Source organism: Tursiops truncatus, chromosome 5 (genome assembly GCF_011762595.2).
Source record: "Tursiops truncatus isolate mTurTru1 chromosome 5, mTurTru1.mat.Y, whole genome shotgun sequence".
Taxonomy (NCBI): domain Eukaryota; kingdom Metazoa; phylum Chordata; class Mammalia; order Artiodactyla; family Delphinidae; genus Tursiops; species Tursiops truncatus.
In genome coordinates this window covers 34,550,779-34,565,835 of record NC_047038.1, presented here as the reverse complement: position 1 = coordinate 34,565,835, position 15,057 = coordinate 34,550,779, and the positions used below count along the sequence as shown (strand labels likewise).

At 39.2% G+C, this 15,057-nt stretch overlaps 1 long non-coding RNA gene across 1 annotated transcript in view; it reads right to left on the bottom strand.

Moving 5' to 3' along the window:
• The window catches only part of LOC141278679 (uncharacterized), a 33,888-nt gene extending 29,580 nt beyond the window's left edge, over positions 1-4,308 (bottom strand). Inside the window, exon 1 of the long non-coding RNA XR_012331718.1 lies at positions 4,209-4,308. This is a non-coding gene — a long non-coding RNA (uncharacterized lncRNA). The remainder of the gene's footprint in view (positions 1-4,208) is intronic.
• Between the last annotated feature and the right edge of the window lie 10,749 nt (positions 4,309-15,057).

Below are 15,057 nucleotides of genomic sequence, written 5' to 3'. Positions count from 1 at the left end.
TGTTTGTTAAATTGACCTGAATGAGTTGAAGTTTCTCTTCTTAACTGTACAAGTAATAATATTTCCCTCAGGTACCACTTAGGGAAAAATGAATGGGTAAGAACCAGGATTCAGTTCCTTTGCTGTCCATTTTCATCACTGCAGCTGTTGCTGGTACATCCCATCATCCCTGCAACCACGGATGGACTGGACCACAGCCTGGATTCTACCCCAGGGGAGTCCTTCTCCAGATGCTGTATCTTGGTGTCCTAGACAAACTGCAATGGGAGTCACCTCTTCTTCTAACTCTTCCCACTCCTCCTCAAGGCCTGACCTACACAGGAAGGGCTCCGTCTCTCTTCCCACAGTGGGCTTCTCAGAATTTCTTTGGGCAGCAGTGGAAATCTTCCCTCAACTACCCCAACCTTTCTCTACCTTGTGAGCTAACACTACCAACACTTCACCATCCCCCACGCTAAATGGCCAGACTTCCCCCTCCACCAGAGTCCTCCTGCAGCCACTTCGATCCTCTTTGCTGTGAGGCTCACTGCCGTGTGAAAGATATACTTTCAGTAAGCCACTCAGCTACTGCCCTGAAAGTATCCTCTTATCTGAGTTTTTGCGTAAAGTCACCACCACATCTCTGGAAGATAAAATATGTTCATACTTCCAAATTAAATTCTTTTTAAAATTCATGAGGTTCTTGAGGTTCTATATATAAACTGGAACTATTAGGGAATAGACTTTCTTCCCAGAATATTCCTTTGTTGGACCTCTTTCCTTCCCTGCGTCACCCAAATGAGACAAAGGCAAAATGTAGCTGTCTCCCACAAAGCTTAATTTTATCAAATGTGCAAGTGGAAAGCCCCACATAAACTTCCTTTCCCAGACAGAAAGGTGAGTGTGATACACAGTACTTTTAACAGGAAGTAAGTCTGTTTGGGGGTTAACTGCTGTGCACAGAAAATGAAAAAGTGAGGGTTCTCCAGCCAGAACAATTCCTTAGCCTTTGGCCCAGTCTATCTCTCAGTGTATGTAAGGTATGGAGAGATGGGAGAGAGGTTGCCATTTGGCACAGAAATTTTCCCCATCTAGCTCTGCAATTAGGTGCTGGCTTGGGTGATCATAAGTTGAAGGTAGAGGAAACAAGAGCAGACAGGACCTGTAAGCTTAGTAGGTAAAGGGGAATGAATTAAGAGAGACAGCATTTCACTTGGAAAAACATTGATATGATGGACTTCATAAATCCAATTTGGAGGAGCTTTGACATTTTTCCTTACACTCCACTCTTTGACAAGTGAAGTCCTGTTTTAGTTTCAGGCTGGGACCTCAGAAGAAAATAAAGCCTGCAATGCTCACAAGCTGTTAAGCTCATGTTGTGGACTGAATGTCTGCGTGGCCCCAAAATTCATATGTTGAGATTCTAACCTCCCAATATAATGGTATTAGGAGGTGGAGCCTATGGAAGGTGATGAGGTCAGGTGGAGCCCTCATGAATGGGATTAGTGCCCTGATAAAAGAATCCCAAGAGAGCTCTCCCACTCCTTCTGCCATGTGAGGACACAGTAAAAAGACTATGAATAGGAACTGAGCTCTCACCAGATACAGACTCTGCCGGCATCTTGCTCTTGGACTCCTCAGCCTCCAGAACTGTGAGAAATAAATGCTGTTGTTTAAACCACTCAGTCTGTGGTGTTTTTGTTATAGCAGCCCAAACATACTAAGCCAGTATATATGGACCAAGAGAAAGATCTAGAGCCAAAAGGAAGTAGAAATTTGAAACCACTTACTCAGTGCCATGTAAAGCATTCAAAACAAAGAGTGACATAAAACTAGAGATCTGACAAAAATTAGCAACGGACACTAATCACAGTAGGATAGGGCACTGAAATACTGTGCAAGGTTTCAAGTAGATTACAAGAAAGTATATCAGAGACTTGGGAAAGCACAGAAATGGCAAGAAAATGATAAATAGTATCAATGTTTATAACTGCAAAGGAGGGGGAATTAGCTTTATGTTCATTAGAAAAAAAGAGATGAGAAGGGATAATTACTGAGGTGTCTAAAACTCTGCTGCGTATTGAGAAGGGAGAGACAGGAAATGGCTCAAAAGCAAAAGAGGACATGAGCAGAAAGGAACAAAGAACTGTGCATTAAAGGGAATTCAGAAGCAATGTATTTATAGAGTAATTATTTCCGCCTGCAGAAAAGGCTACCGATATCAGACAGGCAGTACCCTAACCCTGGGTGTATTTTTACAGTGAGTTAAATGAGTGCTTTTCGGTGGGGGTGGGGGGAGGGGGAGAGGGGCTCTACAAGGCGCACGACCTGCGCGGAGGGATTGAGTTTGTCAGGCCAACGCGGCTGCTTTCCTTCCTGAAATGCGAGCTGCTCTCTCTCATTAAGTTAACACACTGATCTGGCAGAGCCACATCCTGGAATCCTAAAAACATCAGCTTCCATCTAAACTTCTCATTTCTTATGTGCTTAATTTGGCTTAGTCAGCTTGATGGCAAGTTTGCAATATTATAAATATGCATATGGCCTGGTATCTGCCACCCGCCGTCTGATCCTGACTTATTTGCCTGTGGGAAGAAGCATAAGCCAGATAGGATGTGCAGCTGGGCAAACCTCCAGGTCTGGAATTCGGGTTCAGTCTTGCTAAACATCAGATAATGTTGAGTGCTTATCTAAACTGTTCAGTCCCATAGAGCCTCTGACCTTCTTCCAATCACCTGACTAGTTCTTATCCTCTGGAGGGAGGATAAAAATTCAAAAAAAAATGACCTATACAAATCAGTTTTACCATGCTTTGGTCTATTATTGTTATGAAATATTTGGACACCCAACTGTCTCATGGTTTAGGGGCAAACCAATATTTGTTCTTCATTATGGGGATGTATATGCTCTAGGTTACACTCTCCCTGAACACTGAAAGGTGTTAAATCCAGAAAACAGCCTTAACACAGTGGATGATTGAGCCACCTTGGTCCATACACTGAGTGGAAGTTCAGTCTCATGGAAAGAATTTTTCTGCCTCCTTCCAAACAAATTCAACCTTTGTGCTTCCTTAAGACGTTGCTCTGTTAAATCTCTCCTCCCTTCTAAAACATCAATCTCTTTCTTTCCCTTCAACCTGTAAGTATGCTCAAATATCTCCCCACCAAAAATGTCCTCTCTAGTTACAACTGTATGCCATCCCTTTATAAATTCTCTCTGGGGGCGGGGGGAAGAAATAAAAGGCACAGACTCATGGGCAATGCTTCTCCACAGCCCCCAGACCCCATTAACTCCCAAGCCTCAGCAAGTTGGCTTCTGGCCTCACCATTACAGTAAAACTGCTTCGTTAAAGGTCACTAATGGCTTCCTGATAGTCAAACACAAAGAGCATTTTCAGTGTGGAGTTTACACTCTGCTTCAAACTCTTGTCTTTGGCTTCAAAGACATCAGGGCCTCCTCAATGTCCTTCCAACTGCTCTGTTTGCTCCTCTTTTTTTTTGTTTTCTTTCCCCCCGTGGATTCCTCTCGCTCTATGTACTCTTTCAAGTTGGTGTTTCCAAGATGATCTCATTATTTTTGTTTCTTTTCACTCTATTATTTACCCTGAACTTCCCTATCTATCACCCACATTCTGAACCTCCCAAATCTGTATTTCCATTCCAAATCTTTGCTTGAGTTCTAAAACCTTATACGAAACTGTCTACAAACCTTATATGAAACTGTCTAAAACCTTATATGAAACTGTCTACAAATACATTGTCTGACTGTCCCTCACATACCCCAAGCTTATTACATGCATGACTGTAACTCATTGACCTTCAATCCCTTTGCCTATCGGCCAACCTCCTCCTCTTCCCATTTTACCTCTGTGAATGAAAACCCATAAATGGAGAGATCATCTTAGATTTTTTTTCTTCAACATCCACATCCAATTGGTCAACAGTTTTATACATTCTACTTCAAAAAAAAAAAAAGGTTTTTTTTTTTAGATTCAGTTTCCATCTCTCAGCTTCATAGCCTTAGTTCCTGCTTCAAGAATATTTCACTCAGCCTACTGAAATAGCAACCTCATTGATATTTCAGACTCCAATCTATCCATTAGCAAAGTTTTCTATAAATCAAATCTGATTACATTACTGTCCTGCTTAAACTGGGCCATTTACTGTATCACCCCCAGAAAAAGTGCTCTAAAGTCTGCTTCCGTATTCAGTCTCATCCCCTGCCATTACCTCTTGTGCTCCATCCAACCTGTCCTGAGCCTTTTAATGTCCTTGAGGACAATACATTCTCTTGTGCTTGATGACACTGCAAAGGTCCTCCTCTGCTTAAAAATACCTTTTCTCCCACTCCAATTATTTACTTGGAAAACCTTCCCTTATACTTCAAGGCTTGGTTTAAGCATCATCTGTGGCCCATCTTCTTTGATCCTCCCCAGCCAGCACCAAAGTTAGGCATACTTTGAACTACCACACCCCAAAAGCACTTTGTAAAAGTCTCTATTACAGCACAATAATTGCTCAGTGACACCAACAGACAGTTTTGTTAACTGTTTCCCAGGAGTGGGATGTTCAAGTTCTCATGGTGCCAGTGGTTGGGAAAGAACTTAGGTGGTTTCTTCTACCATGAAAAGTCAAGAAGAAGGTGGGAGTGGATGACTTTGTCCAAGCTAGCTGGAAAAATTCCCATGAATTCAAGCCACTAGAAAAAAGTTTTTAATCTACTCTCCCCCTCTGAAAAGTGCAAAGAATTCAAGTTTTTGAGCAAATGCTTACTAACCAACCCCAGAAGGTAGTTTAGAGGTGTCTAGATCTGAATTTTCTCAGAGAAGTTTAATAGTAGCAACACATGTGGTATATGTAGCATTTTTTTCTAAATGTTTCCATCTTTATCTTGGCATATATTTTCAAAAATCTAGCCAGCAGATATGAGAATATACTGAGATTTCATTTAGCATATGAAGAAACCAAGGACTCAAGATGTTAGGCAATTTTCTCAGAATTATACAGTGTGTCACCGATTGATATCCAATCTCCCCAATCTATGTTTCATGTTCTAGAAACCTGAACGTGTTGTGTTCTCTCTAAAGGGTCTTCCTTTCTCATGTCATTTCTTTCATTAATGCATATATTCATTTTTTACACAAAGATTTTATTAAGAGCTATGATAAAATAGAAGTAATAATCAATTTAGAGTCAGGAGGCCTGATCTTGAGTTCCTCTTAGACTCACGTAAATATTCAAAGACAGCAGAGCATAATGAAACGAGGACTTGGATTTGGAAGATCTGGGCTTGATCTTAGCCTGACTACTTTCCAGCTAGGTGAGCTGGAGCAAGCCACCTCGCTTCTCTGAACCTCAACTCCTTAATCAACAAAGCTGGAATAACAATACTTATGCGGATCACTCTTATGAGACACAGCACATGAAACCACTTTGTAAAGTAAAAATGCTATGCAGTGATACTCCCACCATTTTACTGAGTGTTTACTATGTGCAATGTGATGCTCTGAGTATTTTACTAAGATGGGCTCATTTGAATTTTCACAATGATTCTATGAAGTAGACACTATTGTTATTCATACTTTATAGACGAGAAATGAAAGGCATGCAGGAGTTAAGTAACTTTTCCAAAATCACACAAATAAGAAATGGAGCTAGGATTGAACCCAGACAGTGAAATGCCCAAGCTCATCTCCAAACCACTTAATGATGCTGGCTCTCCAGCTAACACACTGAGTACTTTCATGTTTTAGGATCTTAGTGCATATGAACGCAATTGCCCTTTATATGTATTATCTCCCTCAGTTCCCTCTACAACCTTATAATTTTATCCAGAGGAGGTAAATAGATATAATAAAGGTCCATGCATGCTCCTCGAGTCTATTCTGAACACATCAGCCAGAGTGAGCCCTCTTTGTTCAAAACCCACTAGTGCTTCCCAGTTCATACAATGTACAGTCCAAAATCTTTGCTATGTCCGAGAAGACCCTGTAAAGTTCAGCCTTTGATGATGCTCCTACCACTCCCCTCATTCCTCCCTTCCAGCCAAACTGCTCTCTTTGCTGTTGCTGAAAAATGTTAGATGTGCTCCTGACTCAGGGCCATCGTCTCGACTGTTTCCTCTGCTTGGAATATTCTTACCCAGATAATCACAAGGCTCATTTCCTCACTTTATTCAGGTCTCTGCTCAAAAAAATAACCTATGAGAGGCTCCTTGGACTATTCTAAGATGGGAGCTGCCAGCCCCTTCAGTCACTCTCAAACTCATTACCCTGGTTTTATTTTTCTTTATGGCACCCATCATCAGTGGCATCCTCTTATGCCTCCTAATAGATTTTATATATATATATTTTTTTTATTATCTCTTTCCCTCCTGCCATATACACATAAACACCCTTAAATTCTCCCTCAACAAACACACCCATACACACACACAGTGGAATACTAGCTGCTTACCAAAAGTTCAGGTTTTGTTTTCTGCTATTACCCCCCAGTACCTAGAACTGTGCCTGACATCTAGCAAAAGCCTCAAAACCCATAAGTTTTGTCAACAAGAGTGAATAAGTGATTCTATGAAAAGGCAAAAGAGTCTTATTAAAGACTCCTCAGAAACAGCTGATAGTGACAAGAAAATCTTGGATATTTTTCATTCTATTTCTTTAGAACCTTTTGGAGCTGCAAACACAGTCTTCTGTTATAAAATAAGGTTGAGTAAATATTACAAAATAAATATATAAATTTAGTTCCCTTCCACGGAAGTGCCTCCCTTTTGGTTCCAGCCAGATAATGGCTTCCTTTACTGTCAGTGGCAAATAAAGGATTAAAATTCACCTGATCCTAGCCAATTGTGGACTAGGATGTAAAGCTGAGTCAAGTGCAAAAGGATTTTTTTTTCATTTCTGCTCTATTTTATGAGAAGTTTTTGTTTAATGAGAAATTACAATGCAGTCATGTTACCAAAATACCTCATGCATCATTTTTAATCCAGGAGAAGGTAAGCCCTAATTGACCTATTATGTTTTCCCTCCTTTTTCTCTGATACCATTTATCTACCTGGCTGTTTCATAGTGCCACGCAGCAAGTGAGGTGGGAAAGTAGGTGTGTCAAGAAAATTCTAGCAAAGCAAAGCATGGGTGGAGGGGAGAGGAAATCTCTTGAGAGGAAGTGTTTATACAAGTTTTAGAAGGACTGTGAATAGGACAGAGGTAGAGATGTTAAGTTTTTTACTGGTTCTGGTTACCAGTGTCCACTATATTCGACAACCCTGAAACGAAATATAGTGATGTTATCACCACTACATCAAAGAATTGCTCAGAAACCAGGGAACTGGAACATAAATCTCCATCGTTCCATGGTTAGGTCGTGTACCTCAATTTCTTTTTTTCTATGAGGCATTAGGAGTCAGTGGAAAAAGTGTGGGCTTTAGAATCAGACAAAATTCGTTTCAAATTTTGGATCTACTACATATTAGCTGTGTGGTGTCAGTATGTTACCTAACCTTCCTGAGCCTGTTTCTGCCCATCTAAAATTGCATTTATAATACCTACTCACTAGGACTTGTGTGAAAATTCAGTTAAATTACTGTGTAGTAGCACACCCAAGTGGTCTTGGGGCATGAAAGTTTATTACTACCTCTCTTTGTCTTAATAGAAAAACACAAAAAATACTTGTAGCTAATTCTTATAAAGTATCCAATGATAAAAATATCATTTATCATTTGCTTTTTGAAGTGAAGATTTCAAATATTTCTCCAGAAATGTCTAGGGATTTGAGGATCCAGGGACTCTAATAAAAAGGCCTAAGGGCCAAACAAGAAGGTTAGGGATGAATGGAAACTCCTGCATTTACTTTCTATACATCGAGTAAAGCATTTAAGATCCGATGGACGATGGATGTCCTTGCAGCGTCCATCCCTTAAATCTCGTCAGAAAAGAAGAGCTGCTCAAATTTTAGCTTGTAGGAGGAGATATAAGATAAAATGCAAGAAGACCTTTGGTATAAAGAGGAGCCGAAAACAGGATTTGCCCCTAGGGAACGTCAGCTCTCCTCTGACTCTCTTCACTCACACACACAAAAAAAACGCTGAGAAATTTCAAAGTCACTGGGTTAAAAGAAAACTTTAAAACATCCGGGGTACCTACAAAGCAATCCCTATTCTGCCCTGAGTTATGTAGAGAGCAGCTTGGATCTTCGCATACCTAATACAGGGTCAGAGCCCAGCCAGTCCCCGGATTGTCATGAATCTTTCATGAAGGCTAAGCGTGGCTTCAGTCCACTGCCATTTGGGGGTAGGAGCTGGAACCCCAAATTTAGCCCTGTGTCTTGATCATGTCTCAAGGGTGTGGGAGCACTTGAATGAGTTCCTTTGATTGCCCAGGTTGATATTCACAGAATTCAGTAGTGTAATTGGTACCAAGAGCTAGCAAAAATAGAAACTCTGACTCTATGAGAAAAAAAAAAAAAAATGGACGTAATTATACAAGGAAGAACAACAACATACTATGAAGCTGTATGAAATGTTTTCTTAAAAATCATGCCATGGTCCTTTTGGAAGGGAAATAGAGCTAAATATTAGTAACATGTTTAGCTTTTTGTTGAATTTATTTAATTTAAAATGTTTGAAGCCACCAAAATAAAGTTGGGGGCTGATTTTAAAGAAATTTATGTATTTTTAATTTTCTATTTTAAATATCTATTTCTCCACACTGCTTACTGTCTGTAATTTAAGGGCTTGATTTATGAAAATCACTTAACTCTACAAGTACCCAAAGTATTAATGATATCATGGAGGTATCTTAAGAATGCATCCAGCAGGATGAATGCTAATGTACCCTAAAAGATTTTTTAAAAGCTTAGTGAGTTTCTGTATATCAAGTGTATCTGAGCAACTTCTATCTTCACAAAGAATGAAGTTAGGATTTGAGGTTACATTAGGCAAGAATAAGACATTACAATAATTATAATAATATTTTACTATCATACAGTATCCAGCTCATTTGAATATTTTTTTTACACACAGTTCATTTTATTGTTTCTATATACCAACAACACTGTGAAGTGAAATTCTCTTTTATACAGATGAGGAAATAGGAGCTCGGAGAACTGAAGGTTCTTTGCCAAGGAACCTGGCTGGAAGAAAGTAAAGCTGGGGCCAGAAGCCAATTCCTCTCGGCTCTGAGAGTAGTGCTCTAAACCAGTGGACAATGGAGATGGACCCAGTACCCAATCTACATTATCCAAAAGATTTTTTTTGAGATCCGAGAATTTTTCCTTCTTGCTTTCTACTATAAAAGTAACGTACTTTTCAAATGTAATTTTGCAATTCAGGGAGAAAAGTAAAAGTGTTTACTGGCAGGGAATTTGATAAGATGGTTTTAAGATCATTATGTAAACATCTTATAGCATGTAACATGTTTAGTTTTATTGGACTTTTATATTTAAAATAACTTAATAACTATTTTATGCAATACTTTAAAAATATACATTCAGTATATTTGTACACAGAGGGTAGGTATTTTCTGTTTTTTAAAGGTTACCCCTGAGTCCAGAATGAAAAGTTCTACAACTTTTCTCAAGGTCACTTTTTATGCTAGAAAGGGCCTTAATTTTTTTTTTTTCATTTCATTCTAAATAAACAGAATAGTAAAATACAAGAAATTTCATTTTTTAGTTTGTGTTAACTGGGGAAGGGACATCTGTTTGTCTTGTAGCCTTGTGCTTTAGGAATCAAAATTATAAACGTGCAGACTTTTTTCCAGAACTTATAAATTTCCTTCATCTTTTGCAGAAGCCTACTCATATGCAGATAAACAAAATCAGATTTTACCTAACTAGAAAACCAAGTATTCCATAAAGAATTAGAAAATGTACAGTCTGTAGGATCCAGGCCTGCCATCTGTTTTCCTTTCAACTTTTTGGTAACTAGGAAGCAGGGGGATTTTAAGAAGTAATATTTCCTTTCAGATATTTAATTTGGGGGGTGGGGGGCACATACAGCTGACCTCCATCACTGCACCCAGGGTCCACACAAAGTGATTTGTATAAATGTTAACCTCCCCTTCTTGACCTCTCCTGTATAGGAAATTAGAGCGGTCAGAAGTGGTAAGTCAGAGCTCCAGGGCTGTTATCAAGAAGGAAAACTCTACTGAAAAATGAAGAAGGAAAGGAAAAAAATCACTAGAAAACTATGTGAGGATCTATTTCAAAATACTGTACTAGATAAAGATCAGGACTCAAAATTAGAAGGAGGTAATCTCAACACTACCACTCAAGAACTTTTTAATAAATAGTATATTGGCTGTCTTGATAATTAGTGAACATCCTAGGTTTTCACCCACTCTTGGAGTGCCTGCTATGAGTCCAGCACTCTGCCAGGTGCTGACAATGAGATGGCTCCCTGTCTTTCCTCAAGAAGCTGACAGTCCATATGCAATATTATAAGTGCTGTGCTAGAGACTGGATGGAGGAAGGGCTCTTAATCCAGCCTCAGGAGAGAGGGAAGATTTATCATTGGATTACTAGCTCCATATCAACTAAGGCCGTGTCTCCATAACTTCTAAACCCTCACTCAAAAGCAACCACTATACTTACCCCTAATAGATTCCCAATGAATTTGATGACAATCTCTGCTGAGACTTATAGAATGAGCAAGAGTCATACAGGTTATGAGAAAAGAAATGACTTTGCCAGCATGTCCAAGAGCAGAGGCTCTAGGGTAACAGAAGTTCTAAGAATTGTAAGGCAAGTTTTAGATATGGCTGAAAAACTAAGTGTTGGTGGATGACGATGAGCCATGAGACCAGACGGATATGCAAGAGCATACCTTGAAGATTTTTGTAGGCTATGTTAAAAAAATATAAATATTTAACAGAGGAACATCAAAGTTCTTATTTTAAGAGGTTAAATAAACCAACAATCACAGTAAAATATATGCTTCGGTTACTGCTACAAGAGCGCAGAGGAGAGGCCATATGATCAAAGTGGGCTGTCCAAGAGGCCTTGCCAAAAATGTCACGCTTGAGCTTTGGATGAGCAAAGTGAAGAGAGATCATATTCTAGGGGGAAAAAAATGCACATCTGAAGACATGGAGGTGTAAAGTAGCATGGTGCTTAAACAAACCAATATGCCTAGAGTTATGGGTGATGAAACTAGAGGAATGAAAGCGACCAGACCATGCTGGTTTCTGTGTGCTAAGCTAAATTGTTGAACTTGACCCTGAAAGGAATGGAGAAACACTGAAAGACTTGAAGCGAGAGAATTACATGAGTAGATTTCCATTTTACTAAGATCTATACATGATGTGGCTGAAAAGTAAAAATAACAGTGAAAATGGTTCTCAGAGGGAAATTACCACCCTAGAAGGCAGTTTGAAAATTTGGGGAAGTTTTTGTTGTCACAGTATTAGGAGGCATTATGAGCATTTAGAAGACAAAAGGACAGGGATGCTGGAGGTCTCCCAATGCCAGCAGCTCTGAACAAGGAAGATTGTTCCTGTACCAAACACTACTTCCTAATGTCCCACTGGACAATCACGTATGTGAAAAATCTTTTCCTAATATCTGAATTAGAATCTAACACCATTTTACATATTAAAACAAAGTGGTTTTCACTGTTGTAATTTATAGTGAATTTTGCATGAAGGCGGGTATCATATAAACTGAGGTAAAATTTTATTTTGTTTTCTTTGGGACTTTATCAAGAGTTGTTCACCATTTCAGAGGAAAAAAAAAATGCATCATGGAAACACTGTCTGTTACCGATGTAGCACACCTGAATTATAGCAGTTGTAGTGACTATGCTTCCACAGGCCCAAGCTTCCAGACCTGAGCTTTGACATCTTTTCTCTGACAACAGCCTTCTCTATGGCCCAGCCCCAGTTCCAGCCACAAGTCCTGCTAATGGTACCTCACCAGGCTCCAACCCTCCTGTAAGAAGAGGTCTTAAAGAAGATCTAGAAGTCATGAGAGACAATGTAATAGTTGAATTGGAAAGAAAGTTGGATTTGAACAGTGGCTCTCCAACTCCAGTGTAGTTGTACGTGAGGATGAGAATTACCCTGGGAGGTGAATTTAAAAGGCAGATTCTCAAGCCCTACCCTCTGAGAATCTGGGTCTGCTTAAGGAGTAAGGCCAAGGAGTTTGAATTTTTAACAAGGTCCCCAGGGGACGCTTGCAGACGTTAAGACCTTAGAACACCTTGGAGAACCACTACACGGGATGATGTCTAAGATCTCCTCTAAGCCTAATGTTCTCTGACCTGCTGAAGACTGTGGCAATGGGAATGAGGGGCTTCTATCCATTCCATGACTAGGAACACCAAAACTCTAAGCACCACCATCCTGACCTTGGCTCCAACATAAGTGACCACGAGTCACATGTGTGTTAGTGACCACCTAACGTATGCTCTAAGCAACTGACAAAGTAACCACCTTGTCATTATGTACACAAAGTACCACCTTTAGTATTCACACACATCTATGAAAAGGTGAGTGTTTAAAAAAGACTCAAAATGTGTAATGTACATCATAGCAGGTGTATAAGAAATAAAGTTTTGCCAAACTGTACTAAAATTTACTCCAAAACAACAGCAGTGCATTTTCTCCACGGCTGCCATAGATTTCATGGATCCTGAGAAACCCAGCCATTTTTAGAAATCCCGTGAAATTTACCTTTTCACTCAAATCCACATGAAATCAAAATTTTTCCCTACGAGTCCCCATAAAATTGGCACATTTCCTCAGAAGACCCCATGAAATTATAAAGAATATTGCAGATTCTTTGCTCCTGGCCCTTGTTGTGCATATTAAAGAGACAGGTTAGATTACAGAATTATTTCATTTTTCTGATAAAAAGATGAAGTTGCCCCAATTTTTTCCTTAAATAATCATTGTTACCCATTTTTCTAATCATTCTTTAAAAATAGAATGTATCTTTACTTTGAAGGAGTAAGCGTTTCTGGAAAATCACCTGAAGTTAGGAAGTTATGAATTAAGGGACTATTCCAGTTGTTTTCACATTCACAAACTATGCAATATTCAAGTCAAAATAATATTTTCCCCAAAGCAAAAAGTCTCATCTCATTGTAATATACAAATTTACAATGGCAAACAACACCTTTCATAAAGTTCTACTTCATCGGATATTGTGAGAATCAAATGAGATCATGAACGTACAAGTACAGATGGTAATGTGCTTTAGAAATATAGAATGGTAAGGTGGGATAGTTTTAGAATTAATGAGAAAAAATTGATTATAATAAATGAAAATATAGACATTTCTGCTAAAAGTAGCACATGTATTCCAATTAATACAAAATGAATATTCAGCCTTTTTTGTTCACAAAGAAAAATTGAATGCGAAAAAAATAAAAAGGGGATCACGGCAACACAAAGCAAAATTGCAACAGATAGATGGCTTTAAGTTATGACTATTTATGTGTTATGAAAATGAAAGGAACACACATATTTCATATTCCTATAGTAATCATAAAATCTTACCCTCCTGATTTTACCTAGATCTTGATTCCCTCGGGTTGTTAAGCAAAACAAGCTCTCAGTTCAAGCTGGTAAGGCCGCAGTTAAAATGTCATTTCCTGAATGTGAGCCAGTATTCCATTCAAAGGAGGAAGTTTTGCTGCAGACGTACCCTTCTAAATGGTAATCGATCTAACAGAAATTCTAAGCTGCCCTCGTACTTTGACTTTGAATCATGTGAATATTTAATCTTTTATTAGATTCATCATCCAACAATCACAAATCCAGAAAGATGCTGGGGATGACCACAAAAATCAGTATAATGAAGAGAGTTGCTCCAAGATGTCAGCCAGAAATTTTAACGATATATCTAACTACCATACAAAATAGACAGATGCAACTACAGAGAGGAAAAAGTCATTTAACTTGTTCTGATATTTGGAATTCTGATTTTGATCCAGATGCGAGAGACTGGGCTGTCCTGGTAAAAACATCAGTGTAGAAAGAAAAGCATTTCTGGCTCTCTACCAACATTGATTGGATTCCCCTTTAGGTTAATCAATCTGCAGCTGAATTAACTTTCTTTCTGTTGTGATAACCTTTCAGGTTTTCTGCCAACACACAGCAGATGGAATCTGGGGTTGAAAAGCAGAGGAATGGGATTCTAATCCTAACTTTGCTAATAAATAGTGATGTGACCTTGTGTGCCTCAGTTAACCTCTTTAAGCTTCATTTTCCTTATCTGTAAAATGGGGACAGTAATCCCTCATCTGACAATTTTTCAGAGTTTTAGTAAAGCTCATAGCACATGTTTAATGGAAAAGAGCTGTGCACTTGTAAAAGCATTTCTCAGAAGGAAATTCAGTGAACAGGGGACCTCCAGGAGCATCCTTCTGAGGCCATAGCCAAGGGATACCCCTCAAGTACTTTCCACATTCAGGATGTTTGGACTGAGCAGAGGAGGTATGTACCTCTGTCAGCAAACCGCTCTTTATGCCTTGGATTTCTAATCTACAAACAACCTGGGTAATGAAATTGAAACTGATGTTTTTCATGTTATAATGTGTTCTGAACATCGAATGCTTAAAACAAACACACCTTTGGTCAAATGTCAATAATCCACAGCTTTTCACCTGTTGATAAATTAGTTTAGTCCTTGGCTCTCTGTTTAATGAACTCATGTGGTAAGTTATATTACTTTCCTTACTTTATTGATGATGAAACTAAAATGCAGAGATGTGGTTGACTGTCCTAGGGTCCTCAGTTAGGAAGTAATGGAGCAGGGCCTTGAATCCAAGCAGTCAGTCACCTGTCCCATGTGGCCCTCGTCTTTGTTTCTGTTGATACTTTAAAGTGCCTTCTAAAAAGCTTTGTTAACAAAAAGGGTTGTCCGTAATTTTTTTTTTATTTTTATTAACAGACAATTTGGGGGTAGAGAGTGGAATTTAGGATTGGGTAAGGAAAACTTATATAAAGGTAAAGCAAAAATACTAATTTACAGGGGCTTCCCTGGTGGCGCAGTGGTTGAGAGTCCGCCTGCCGATGCAGGGGACACGGGTTCGTGCCCCGGTCCGGGAAGATCCCACATGCCCTGGAGCGGCTGGGCC